The 14057-nt window shown below is 47.6% G+C and overlaps 1 protein-coding gene across 1 annotated transcript in view; it reads left to right on the top strand.

Annotated features, from left to right (window-relative positions):
• The first annotated feature begins 736 nt into the window (after nucleotides 1-736).
• The window catches only part of LOC142020399 (H(+)/Cl(-) exchange transporter 5), a 78589-nt gene continuing 65268 nt past the window's right edge, over nucleotides 737-14057 (top strand). Inside the window, exon 1 of the mRNA XM_075008167.1 lies at nucleotides 737-913. The gene's annotated coding sequence lies outside the window, so the exon portion shown is untranslated. The remainder of the gene's footprint in view (nucleotides 914-14057) is intronic.

The raw sequence follows: 14057 nt of genomic DNA, 5'->3' as shown, positions 1-14057 counted from the left end.
CATGGGTGAGCCGCTCAGCATGTCATTTAACCTGGAGACAGAGCCATGCTACATCAGCAGAATGCAGATACTGGGACCCACCCCCCGAATATGAGTGGGGTCAGGATTTGGTGGGAGGATCCTGCTGTGAAACTCAGCTCAGGTATGGTTTCCACTCCTCTGACACAGTCCCAAGCCTGGTGAGAGATACTGGGGGCTGTTGACACTTATTTTTTTCCATGTATGTTTGGAATAAAATTTGTTACGTGCACCACCAGGAGAAATGTGCTGCTGGCTTCAGGCACCCTGCTAATCAGCTGGGTGGCACTTGAATCTCTGTTGGGCAGCCACCCAAGTGCTCAGCTTGCAGGGAACGCTGTCTGGAGACATGTTGGCTGGGCCCCCATTTCACTTTATTTACACAGAGGTTCTGTTTTGGGGAGCATTCTGAGCTAGGGGCCCAGACCATTATCTCCCCCCTTTGTCCCTATCCGTTCTGCTTGTACGCATAACACCCCCCAAACTCCCCCCGCCCCAAGTCCTGTCCCATGCTTGCAGGTGGGATGGGGTAAGGGACAGACAGCTGGCCTCTCTACTATACTCCTGTTAGGCTGCAGAGGGAGCTAGAGCACGAGTGACTCCTCTGCCCAAATCAAAGATGGCGGCAAAGCGGCTTCACAGGCGTACTCCGGCTGCGCCAGCGCCCCTCTCCTCCCACTCTCGGGTTGCGGGAGGGCGCAGGCGCGGCGGCTTCCCGAGAAGAGAAGGTGGTAGCGCCCGGGATGGAGGCGTCTGCTACGGTCACTTGAGCCGCTTCCCCCCCTCACCCTCCGCCTCGAATGGAGTCTCCCTCCCGCAGGTGCAGCGCCGCGCGGAGCCGGGCTGCACGCTGAGACACGCCCGACCGGGATCGGGGCCGCCGGGCCCCGGAGAGGTGAGCGCCCCGCTGCCGCCGGTCGCCCCCGGGGGGACCCCACCTAACACCGGGCATTGGGACTGGCAGCTGGGGGGAAGTAGTGGGCGTGGGGGGCGGAACAGGAGGGGTCTGGGGGGCAGGAGCCCTGTGGGAGGGCAGGAGCCCCCTGGGGGGAACGGGGGGGGTCTGGGGAGGGCAGGAGTTTGCATGGGGGGGAACAGGAAGGCAGGACCCCCGTAGGGGGGGAAGGGGGGGTCCGGGGAGGGCAGGAGCCCCCTGGGGGGAACGGGGGGGGTCTGGGGAGGGCAGGAGTTTGCATGGGGGGGGAACAGGAAGGCAGGACCCCCGTAGGGGGGGAACGGGGGGGAGTCCGGGGGGGGGGACAGGAGCCCCCTGGGGGGGTCCGGGGAGGGCAGGAGTTTGCATGGGGCGGAACAGGAAGGCAGGACCCCCCGTAGGGGGGGAAAGGGGGGAGTCCGGGGGGGTAGGAGCCCCCTGGGGGGGGGTCCGGGGAGGGCAGGAGTTTGCATGGGGGGGAACAGGAAGGCAGGACCCCCGTAGGGGGGGAACGGGGGGGAGTCCGGGGGGGGGGGAGGAGCCCCCTGGGGGGGGTCCGGGGAGGGCAGGAGTTTGCGTGGGGGGCAGTGTTTCCTCTTAACTTTTCCACTCAAGTGCAGCGGGGCCTGCGTGGATGGGCACCGCACGTAGAAGCGCACACTGCTGGCTGTGGGGGGGCTCTGCTACTCTTCTGGGGAGCACCCAGGTGCTCAGCTCACAGGAACCACTGGTTGGGTGTAGGGGGGGAGAGCAGGAGGGGCACAGGGCAGGAGTCTGCGGGGAGCAGTGGGTATCTGAAGCCCCTTCTGCCTACGCCAGCGCCTCTCTGCAGGGACTTGCAGGCATGCTGAGCGTGGGTGCTGCAGGTTCCCTGGCCCAGGCCAGCGGGGTCTGGGTGAGTGCTGGGCATGCTAGGAGACAGCCGGTGGTTGAAGCCATCCAAGTCCCTTTGCAGCTGCTGTCCCCATCTCTGGTAAAGGATCACAGGGCCGGGCGGTGAACTTCAGAACTGCTTTGGAGGGACGGTTGCTTGACTTGCTGCAAGAGGCAAAAAGCACTTCCTGAATTGTGGGCCATGGGCGCTGGTGCTCTGTACAGCCTGTAGTAGTGGCCTGTATGAATTGGCTTGTCACATGGTGTTGACTGTTCCATTAAATAAACAGTTGCGAATGCATCACTTTCCTGGTGCTTTTCTCCCATGTAAATAGCCATTGTAGTTGCCACAAGTTGTTACAGGATCACAAAGGAATTGAGCAGATTGTTTTGCAAACCACTCTCCTATTAATGATTATGTTGGCAGTCTCCTTAAAGAGACTTGGAAACATTGGATGCCCACCTGCTTTGTACACATTTTGTAGCTCTTTTTTTAAAAATACAAGACTTGCAGCAGCTTTCTGGTTTGCCTGGACAATAGGGAACGTTTTGCATTTCCCGTTCAGACCCTTTCTAGTGTGTTGAAGGAGATGTGGCAGTGGTTTGAATTCTTACAGGAGCCGAGCGATTGAGTTCAGGATAGTCACAGAGAGGCAGCAGTGTTAGTCTGTATCTTGACAAACCAAACCAGCAGTCATGTAGCACTTTGAAGACTAATGAAATAATTTATTAGGTGATGCGCTTTCACGGGGCAGACACGCTTCCTCAGATCTGGAAAGCTCATCACCTAATGAATTATTTTGTTAGCCTTTAAACTGCTACATGACTGCTTCTTTGTTTGGTAGTTTTTGGTAGGGAGCAGGGGAGTACTTTGAGCAGGGTCTGCCAGCTGCAGCTGCGTTTGTCCTGGTAGCAGCCGCTGCCATCGCCACTGGCAGCATAACAAGCTGCAAATGGCTCTTAAAGAACCACATGCAGCTTGGATGGAGCTGCCCAGCTGGTTCATTGTGCCCCCCTGAGATGACCCAGCCCTGGCTGCTGCAGGCACTCATGATGCCCCCACCCTTGGAATTTGCCAGCTGTGTTTGTGGGGGCATCGGGGGGGGGGGGGCTGTGGGGTGAGTGGAGCTGGGGGCAGGAGCTTGGTTTGTGGGGGTGTCAGGGCTGTCAGGCGAATGGGGCTTGGGCAGGAGCTGGGTTTGTGGGGTGTTCCTCCTTTTAGCTTCTTGCTTAATCACTGCCCTTGCAGACAATGGCATGAAAATGGAATATTTTCCCTCATTGCCCCCTCTCTCAGTTAACTTAATGTTGGTGTAGAACTTTAGGTAATGAAGCCAAGCAAGGCTGTATTTAGGATGAAGCCATTAAAAGCTCTCACTACTAAATAATGAAATGAAGAGGTAAGGTTAAACACTAATATAACAATGACTGGTAAGCAAGGCCATCTTTAGGATTTATAGCACTATTAAACTGATTCCCCCGTGCCTGATCGCAGTGCCTTCGTGTGGAGTTTAGACATGTGATTTTTATAATCTTCAACCTACTAATGAAATATTTTTAACATAAATTTTAAACTGAAGTCCTAGACCTGGGGTGTCCAACACAGTAGCCACGTGTGGCTATTTGCCTGGTGAGTGTGGCTAGTTGGCTTGATCAATAAATATATTTCCAAAATAACGTGGCTAGCTTTTCACAACTGGGGGGATGTCACGGCTGTAGATGTAACACAGTACATTCGGAAACTGACAGTATATACCCAGGATTGGCAATTGTTCATTGACTCTTTCACAGGTTCCGTGTTCTGCTAATAGGCCAGGCAGGCTTTTTCACTTAGTTAACTAGGTCGTCTCCTGAGGAATATCAGAGAGGTAGCCGTATTAGTCTGTATGTTCCAAAACAAGAAGTCCTGTGGCACCTTATAAACTAACAGATATTTTGGAGCGTAATAAGGTTTCATGGGCAAAGACCCACTTTGTCAGATGCGTGAGTGGGGTTTGGGTTTCAGAAGGCTAATTAAAGAAAGGGGGTCTCAGTAGAGGGGAGGGCAGAGCTGCAAGGTCTATTCAGTCAGGGTGGAAATGGCCCATTATCAGCAGTGAATGTGGAGTAGTGAACATCCAGAGAGGAGAAAACAAGTCAGTTCATCAGGGGGATGTGGCCCATTGTCAGATGCTAATGTGGAGGTGTGAACATCAACATTCCTTCTGCTGAGGAAGCAGAGCAATAGAACAATAGTAACAGAGACATAGCCAGGTTAGTCTATATTCTGCCAAAACAAAAAAGCAGTCCAGTAGCACTCTAAAGACTAACAAAATAGTTTATTAGGTGATGAGCTTTTGTGGGACAGAAGTGGGTCTGTCCCACAAAAGCTCATCACTTAATAAATTGTTTTGTTAGTCTTTAGAGTGTTGCTGGACTGCGTTTTTGTTGCAATGGAACAGGGATAGGAGGAGGGAGTGGGTGGACATTAAGACCCGGGGTGCCCTATACAACTGTACAGTCTGCGTATGTGTGACAATGGCTCTGCATGTTGGTTAAGACTATGACAGCATCCCCTAAAAGTGTTTATAAACACATACCCCCCCCTTGAAACAGTTATCCTCTGTATGCAAGTTCTCATGTTCTGTCTTTTCTCTGACCGACTTTTTACAAGATTTGCTCTGTCCGATAAGGAGGCTCTTAAGGGGCTTTGGAGTCTGAAAGTGTAAAAACCTCTCGTCCTTACATAACCTTACATAATGCCGGCTGCTTGGTATCAACCCATCACATTTGCTTTAGTTCATAGTGTGGTGATATGTGTAACAAACACGAGGTTTTCAAGCTATTGGTACTCCAGCAGGGCCTAATTTATTCCAAGCTGACTTTTTCCGTAGCCTCCACATTTTAAATTTCAGTTGGAAGCCTGGCAAATACCAGCACCACCTCTCTGCTTTTAGGGCTTGACTGCATGCTGGATAGACTGAGGGTATGCCCACACTTATCGGAAGATCAGCTCCTTCATGGTTGATCTTTCAGGGTTTGATTTAGCATGCCCAGTGGGGACGCACTGAACTCTGTTACTGGCTCTGGTACTTTGTCTTGAGGTGTAAGAGAGGTCGATGAGACAGTTTCTCCCGTCAGCCTCCGGCTCTGGGGGCAGCTGGAAAAATCAACCTGGGATATGTCAGTTTCAGCTATGCAATTGTCCTAGCTGGAATTGCATATCTTAGATTGACTTTTTGGTCCAGTGTAGACCTGGCCTCAGAAGGGTAGCCATGTTAGTGTGTAGCTTCATAAATAACAAGCAGTCCTATAGCACCTTAAAGACTAACACATTTCATTTTTGGGTAATGAGGTTTTGTGGGGAAGACTCACTGGAATGTGACTTTTTTTTTTTTTTTAAAAGCACACTATCCTGTTTGTTTTTTAATCCACATACAGTGATAGCACAGAAGTGAAAGGAGAATTCACTGAACCTGTGGAGGTGAATCTGAGGCAGATGAAATGTGGAAAGTTCCCTTTTTTAACACATTTCTCTCTCAAGAATAAATGTTCCAAGTGCATGCTGGCTGTCAGACTAGAAAACTTGGAGGAACAATTAGATCAAACAGCCCACTGAAAATATTTTCCAGCAAACATTTACATCTGCTCATACACTACAGATGGGTGTCTGAGCACCTCTCGGCCATAGAGAAGATTCTGTTTCCAATTTCTCTGATTCTGTTGGATGTTCAGTAGAGCTTGTACTGGTGGCAGTCTGGTAAGATCTGTTGGGTGCTGGAAGAAATAAATCCCTCTGAAAAGGGAGCATGTAAGTAGTAGCTAGGGTGAAAGATAGAAGGTAATTTAGCTGTATTTGGGTATGGGTGAACCGTACTCTCACACCATTGTATAATGTGGCTGTCTTATTACTGGCTGTAAAACTTCTTACATGGCAGACTGATGAATTATTTGCTTTGAGATTAAAGTCTCCATGCTTGGGGTCAAAATTCAAATGTCCTGGGGCCAAACAGAAAAAAAATTAGGATAATCTTGCTTGTGCAGAATGTGGACACTCTTAAGTGTGCATGTCCAAGGAAGCCATTTTTTTTAAATGAAATGAAACTGGTATTGCAGAATCTGACATTTTATGCCGTTGAAGTTCCTGTCTTTAAAACCTTCCTTAAAACCTTACTTAATGTGATGTCGATCAAGGAAGTTTTTGTTGCAAGATCAGGGATTTTCCTGAGCCCCCTTTTTAATGAACAGTAAATTATAACTGTGGTTTTTAATACCTGAAGTAGAAAATCAGATTTCTTGGCTTTTATCAAGACATTGGCTGTATCAACGGAATAAAGCATTTCTTCCTAATACTTTTTATTTTGTGCTTTGTCCGTGTCATGCTCTAGATACGAAATACGATCGCCAGGCTGTGCTCCAAAATTTGTAGTATAAATGGCACTTACAACACCGCTGATTGGGAGTTATACAAAAAACAGACAATGTCTGAAGAGAAGCAGGGAACAGACATCAAGAGGGAATCTCAATGCACCAGTGTGGTGATATGGCTCTTTTGGACCCGGAGAATGAGCTTTCGAAAGAGCTACAAGGAAATTAGCCCATCTGTAAATAGCAGGCTAGATTTTATATTCCACAGTTTTCCACCAACTTTTCTTTTTGTAGCTGAGTAATTGGACAGTAACGTCATGTGTCGTCACCTATGGAAGAAATGCTTATGGGTATAACCAGAGGTTTCAGAATGTTCTGGAGTTTGCAGAGAAGTCTGGTGTGGGGATGGAGTAGTGTTACAGATGTTTTCCTCCTCCCACCTTCCTATCTGCGACAGCCATGATTTGCAGAAGAGATGGGTTTCTTGGTAATTGAGCCATGCCTGGAACTTCAGTAGAAGCAGAAAAATGGGCAGATCCTTCTGTTCACTGATAGAATGTGTAGAGCATTTGGGTGAGAGGTAGAAATTCATGGCTGGCACCTTCCCTTGAAGGCGGGTTTGGGTGCGTGATGGCTTGAAAGGCACTTAGTTCTCTTCTTTGCAGCACTGGAAGAGGGTGAAGCTTCTGTTGTGCTAAAAATGTCTGATAGTTAGATGCTGTTTCAGGCAGGGTTCCCAAGTGGGGTGATTGCTCCAGTGGAGCTCCCAGCAGCTGATTGGCAAGGAGGACATATCTGATGGTAGCATGCCCTCTCCCTAGTCTTCTGTTTGGCCTAATAGGACCTTTTCCTAGGAAATGGCTGGCAAAGTTTCCTGAATTATGTGGTATGTTGGACATGAGATTACGGCACATCCTGTGGGCACATCAACAGGTTAACATTAAAAGTTCACATCTTCTGTTTGTAAATAAGCGTAATAAATGCCTATTGCTTGAGCAATAGTGGAGCTAAAAATAATCAGTATATCCCTTAGCCAGCACATCACACTCCTGATCATTTGCTTATCCACCGTGAATGTAAGGCCACTTCAGAATCTCTGCTTTCCAAGTATTCGCCCGTGTTGTAAGTGTGACCTGTGTTCTTGGAATCTAGCTGCAGAACGGACATGTGGACGCATTAAAACTCGGTGTTCTGTAGACCTGTGTCACTTTCAGATATCGCCAGCAATGATTCCGTAGCTTTCTCCTCCACCTCCCCGCCTACTGGTAATTGATAGATCTGTAATAGCATTAGATCGTGAACAGTTTTCTGGACATCCCTACTGGAAAGCCACTTTTTGGATGATGTGAAAAAATGAATTTACCGTGCCGCTCCCCCTATTCCTCCGGTAGTGAGCAGTGTGCTTAGTTTCTACATCCAAAATTAGTGGAATTAAAATTGGTAAACCACCATTGCATTTCTGTTACTAAAATTAATTCCTGTTGTCTCATGTTGGAAATACTGTACTGCTTGGAACAAGTAACTAACATGCTGGCTTTTTCCTTTTCCGTTACGTAACAAGATTGGTTATGTCTTCGATTACAATAGAAGTTATTTTGCTAATTCAAGTATTTTAGAGCCAGAGTCGTTAAGCTTTTGGGCTCAAATTACAAGACAGCGGGTTTTATTTATTTAAATAAATAAATATGCTGAATAATTCTGTAGCTTTGTTCTGCCTGATTCAGATTTGGTCCGGTTTTATTGACTTTAATGAAAAAAGTAAGATTGTGTCTAGCTAAGGGCAAGCTTGCGGTCCTGGTATTTCAGAAAGTGGTCCCGCTTTCTAGCGGCAACGTTGCAATGTCATCGATTTGATTTTTTCACTAGCATTTTCTGCTCTGAGGCACCATTGCAATTGTCGCATTACAGTCCCCCATTTAGGACAGTGGGGCAGTTTATTCTGGATAAATGTTTGGTGTTCATGCACAACTTGTTTAAATGAATGCAATGTATTTTTTGCAAGATTTAAAGATAAGGGAGGAGGATCTAGAACATTTGTTGATTGGGTTTCACACCTTTTTTTTTTTTTAAACACTTGGTAACCAACTTTTCTTTTACTGGGCTAGCCAGTGAGGTTAAGAACTCCAGCAGTCAGATATCGGATCCTGGTGTCAAAGGCAGCCTTGCCATGCACTCAGCAGAATGTCAACAGTGTGTTTGCAGGTCTCCATGCATCTGGCAAAGTGGGTCTTTGCCCATCAAAGCTTATGCTCCAATAGAACTGAGAGTCTGTAAGGTGCCACAGGACTTCTCACTGTTTTTTTGCGGAACAGTTGTCCTGCTGTTAATATAACTTTTCTTTCACATCCGATTGACTTGCCTGCTCATCATAATGCAGAGGGGCTTTAGCAAAGTTAGCAGGGATTACTTGTGATTGTTTATAAATCCTCTCTGGGACAGGGTTGTAACCGATCTCTTTGTAACAGTGAATTCCTTTGAAAAGGATTAACAATCTGGGGGAACTCCTTCTCCATCTCAGCAAATGAGCGTCCTTCCCCGGCCCCCTACAGTCGTTTTGTACTTCTCCAGTCTCCTGTCGTTCTGTCCACGTCTTCCCTTGGGTAAAGTAAATTCCGGCTGTTCGTTTAAAAATCCCTGTTTGCAAGAGACTGGGTTCTTTCCTTGTGCTGGCCTTTGTGTGTATTCAGTCTGGAATGCAAGAAGGGTTTTGATAACAGCTGATGTTACCATCAGGCTGGTTTTAAAACTAGTCCAGCTGGTTTTCCTCTCCCTCCAAGCTTCCAATAAACCAGGTGCCTCACGAGAAGAGAAGTCAAACTTTTTAGCTCCTGCTAGTAGTCTGCTTATTCCCATACATCATGCGCCAAACCACCCATGCTGCTTAACGCTAGTTTGTTGTCGCCTATTTTGCATTCAACAGTGGGTCGGTGGATGGAAGCCTGGCAGAGACAGCAAGAACCTGTATTTGCAAGGTCAGAGAGGCAATACATTGGATTAGGTAGTAATAGGCCGCTGATAGGATGGAAGGTGACACTCTGGGGAACAGATGATCGTGGCATTTCATTGTCTCGTGGCAAGTCCTGGAAAGGGAGAGACAATGTGGGTATAATAAGTATTTTGCACCAGACTCTTAATTAGTCACTCTTGAAATATTGGCTTGCAGGCCTGTGATAGAGTGCAGAGTAGATTAGAACGTGGTTGCAGTAGTGGTGTATATGAAAGGACTGTACAGGTTGAAGCTCTCTCATCTGGCACCCTCAGGAGCATACTGGTCTCGAACGAGGGAATTTGCCAGACCAGGAGTGGTCCCCTGCTGCTGATGGTTGAGCAGTACTGTCCAGCTGGCCCCTGGCTGTCGGTTGGCCCACGTCCCAACTGCTGCTGTGGCCTCAATAGGGCTGGGAGCTGGAGCCTCTGCCCCCCGAGCTGCAGCTTACCAGCTCCCCAGCGCTTTGGACACGTAACTCTTCGGCCACTGCTTATGACTTCTTGGCCCCAGATGCAGTAGTGCTCCCCTGCAGCTGCCAGGCTGCTGCTCCCAACTGCAGCCCTTCAGCCACTGTGAGGTCCTGCTCTGGCTGCTAGGCTCTCTGGTCATCTCTGCCAGACCATGGATGTTGCGAGACCAGAGAGTCCCGGCTTTCAGAGGTGCAACCTGTACTACAAATCCTGGTTTTGGTAGATTAGATTTTGAATGTGTTTCCTGAACATGGCATTACGTGGGCTTTTTCCGTCTCTCAAATAGTTTGGAAAGCGATCAAAGACAAAATAGATGAGACGCTTTCCAAAAGGCCCCTGGAATTATATTATGTGATACAAAGTAAACACAATAGAATAAACTTGGGCATTTGGCCTGGAAGATAGTACAGGGAAGTGGAAATCTCATGATCTGTTTTACTGTAAATATTTTGGGCCCATTAATGTCACAGTGCGGAAGTATGTACAGTCCTCAAACTATTTGGTAGACAGACGTCTCACAAGTGTCAGTTTGTTTCAGTTTTAGTTAATGGGCACAAAACAGACATAAAAACACTCCTGATCCACAAACTGGTCAGAGTGGGCCATTCTGTTAATGACTTAAGAGTTTGCATCTTACTGAAGAGGAATTTTCACAACACTTTGGAAAGAGAGGCTGCTGAACTCTTTTATATTCAAATTTGACACATTAACACGTGTTTTGAACTGGGATGCGAATTTTCTGGGTCACTGTAGGGGCTCGTTTGCATACTTGGCTTAATCTAATTTTTGACTCCCCTTCTGCCCCCCTACTCTCTGATTTGCTCACCTTGATATTTTTTTTTCTGATTTGTCAACCTTGATTGCTATTTTTGATTCTCTGTGCCTTAAATATGGAGCCTGTTCTGGTCTGGCTGAAGAAGTGGGTCTGTCCCACGAAAGCTCACCTAATAAATTGTTAGTCTTTAAAGTGCTATTTTACTGCTTTTTTGTTTTAGTTTTGTTTAAGATTTTAAGCATTCATAGTTCTGCGTGTTTGCCGTGATGAGGTTGGCTGTGCCTGGACATGTGTCAGGCATCACCTGTAGCTTCAACCTTCTCTTTGAAATGTCTGGTTTGATTTTTGCACAGGTGGTTATTTGTGCTGTTGGGGGGTAGTCACAGAGGGGCAGCCATGTTAACCTATATCTTCACAAAACAAAAAAGCAGTCCTGTAGCACTTTAAAGACTAACAAAATAAATTATTAGGTGGTGAGCTTTCGTGGGACAGACCCACTTCTTCAGGTCTGGAAATTCTGATAATGGTCGGATAATGGAGACATGAATAAACAGGCTTCTTGTGGGTAGATATGCTATGTTGATCATGACATAAAATTCCTAGGAAGGTTTGGATGAATGAGTCAAGTCAGCAGAAAGTTGAAGTCATAATTTCCAGAAAACCATTCAGGAAGTTGAGCAGAAGTTTAGGTCACCATCTCTGACAACGTTTGCTCCTTGCTCCCTCAGAGCAGTTTATCAACTTGTCACCCACGGATTATTTGTGGTTACACAGTTCTTTCCTCTGTTCTCCACAGACTCATATTCTGGGTGTCCACTGGGCTGTGTACCAATCAGAGTAATTAAAGGCCATGGTTAAGCAGCACAAAATTTTGCAGTATTAGGCTATCCGTCTTTGGAGAATGGAAGCCAAACTCTGGTGTTCATTTGTAATTTTTTGGTAAGAAGCAAGGGGATCTCTTGGAAATTCACACAGAATTGACATTATCTTATGTTTATTTCCTAAGTGACATAGGAGCACTTCAGTGTTTAATCCTGAAGCACTGAACTGTAGGTATCTTAATGTCTTCTGACTCAATTAAATAAGTTTTCAAATTTTCAGATTGTTCGTACCAGTATTTCAAGGCCTTGCTTAATTCTCATCCCTAAATACCCGCTAAGGGCAGGCCTGTGCTACAGGGGAAGGTCAAATTAAGATACACAATTCCAGCTACGTTAAGAATGTAGATGGAGTCTTCGCACCTTAATTCAGGCTTCTGCGCCATCTCCGCTAAGGGCGGTCCTGTCGACTTCCCTTACTCCTGACGGGGGCAGGGGCAGGAGTGCCAGCGTCAACATGGGCCCTGTGAATTCAATTTAGCATGTCCCTCCTAGGTGCAGTAAATCGAACTCCAGAAGATTGACCGCAGCAGGGTCGTTCTTTCTTGTAGTGAAGCTGTACCATTAGTGTCTTACTGCACAATACCCCCATACCTTCCTTGGGGTGCCTTTCCCCACGCGTGGCCTTGCAGTTCTGGTCTGCTGAGCCACCTTCCTCTTAGAACTCTCTCATCCTGTGGTGGGGGGACAAACAAAACAGACCTGCTTTCTGGGGCACCCAAGGTTGTGAGGTACCTCACTGTCCTCTGTCAGTGTGAGGGATCCTTGTCTCTGCCTGCTGGAGTCAGCCCCACAGTTCCAGTCACCACCGGACACGCTGGCCTTCCCTCTCCTAAAACTGAGCTTCTAAGGTGCGACAGGGCTATCAGCATCTGTGTTACTCTGCTGAAGGGCTGTTATCCCAATTCTGTGCCTCGCCGGGGGAGACCAGAGCATCTGGCCCAGCAGGACAGGCAGGAAGGCTCGGTGGTGTGACCAGCGCATGGGGTGCTGGTCTGAAGGGGACCTCTGACTCAGACTGTCGTGACGTGTAACTAACCTGTTTGTGAGGAGGCGGTTCAGAGCCGTATGTCTTAATTTTGCGGGGGGGGGGAAAGTATCTTTTGCCATGAAATACACAGGTTTGCTGAAGATGTGACTGATTCGAAGCATTCAGGGGTGTCTTTAGGAACCAAGAAGTCCCAAACGGATTTCAGAGCGAGGAGTGGCGTGAGTTTTTTTTTTTTTTTTTTTTTTTTTTTTGCACAAAACCCTACCAGAGCCTGTTTAGTTAGTGGTCTGTAAGATTCGCGGTTCTTCAAATGGTTATCCACCCCATTCATAGTGAGAACCTGGAAATCTCCCTTTACAGCCAGATTTCTAGTTGCAAAGTTACAAAGGGGAGTTAGGTGCCCTGTTCCCAATGACCATACTATGGGAATTGGATGTTGAATTTCCCTTTACGCCTTTGAAAATATCCATCTTTCCCAACTCACCTTGCATTGACAGGTGCTTGTATTCCCAGACTGCCAGCCAAAGGGCATATTTGCTGTCTTGTGAGAGTTGAGTGTTTGAGCCTCTTGTATACATTGTTTGTGACCAGCATATCTTGAAATTCATAATGTGAATCCAGAGAAGATCTTAATAGTTATTTTACTGGAGCAGAAAGCTCGCCCAGAGCTAGATAAATGCATAAAATTGTTTGTTTCCAGGCTAGTACTTGGTATGAAATTCAAACCAGGGGTATTTTCTGGTAATGACCCAGACTTCTAAGATGTTCATGGAATTCCTGGCAACCCACAACCCCAGCATGCCAAGTGTTCCGGTCCCTTTTCACTGCCAATAAAATGATGGAGTGCAGAAAACTTCATGCAACATTTAAGATTTCTCCTCATGCGGTCTTAGGCCAGGCAAGCTTTCTGCAGCAGTTAATTCCGCCTCACTGTACAGCCTGTCTGCTTTGCCGTATTACTACTTTACTAACAGGAATACAGCGGGGTGCATCTAAACAGACATAGACCTGTGCAGCATATCTAAGGTAGTGGGTCTAGAGCAGCTTTGCATTTCTTGACTTTAAAGCAGGGGTTCCCAAACTTTTTGGCCCCACACCCCCCCCTTTGATTTTTGACAAACTCTTACACCGCCCCCCCTTCTTTACCATCATGCAACCCCCTTTAACAAAACATTCAATTCATAATTTAAAATAAACACAAAAACTGGATATAAAACTGTCATTTGAAACTAAAAATAAGCACAAATAGTTTTTCTTGGCCCCTTGCGGGTGACTGGTTCAGCTCCAGCCGGCCAACTGCCTGAGCCGTGTGCCAGCCGCCAGAGCTGCCCGCGCCAGCTGCCCGCCCGCCTAAGCCCTGTGCAGCCAGAGCCGCCTGTCCAAGCTGCCCAAGCCCCGCAATGCTGGGGCCAGCCACTTGCCCGCCAGCCTGAGCTGCCCAAGCCCTTCCCCTCCCCCAGAGCCTGGCACCCTCAGTGCTTCTCACTCCATCCCCTTCCCACAAGTCAGACACCCCCAGCTCCCATCTAACCCCATCCTCCTCCCCTCCCCAACCCACACGCACTCCCCTTTGCAAGAGGCAGCTACCTCCAGGTGGGTCTTCACCTGCTGCCTGGTTTTTAGAGTGCCTGCTCTGGTTGCCTGTGTAAAATGGCAGGGGCTGAGAGCCGGAAGCAAAGGCTGGCTTTTTCTTTGGCGGGGGGGGAGGGATGGGGGCATGCCCCACAGTTGGGGAAACTGTGCTTTAAAGCTTTGATTGCAGAAGCGTAATTATTTTAATTT

The sequence above is a fragment of the Carettochelys insculpta genome, chromosome 13 (genome assembly GCF_033958435.1).
Source record: "Carettochelys insculpta isolate YL-2023 chromosome 13, ASM3395843v1, whole genome shotgun sequence".
Taxonomy (NCBI): Eukaryota; Metazoa; Chordata; order Testudines; family Carettochelyidae; genus Carettochelys; species Carettochelys insculpta.
The sequence above is the reverse complement of the archived record's forward strand: the minus strand, read 5'-3'. Positions and strand labels throughout refer to the sequence as shown.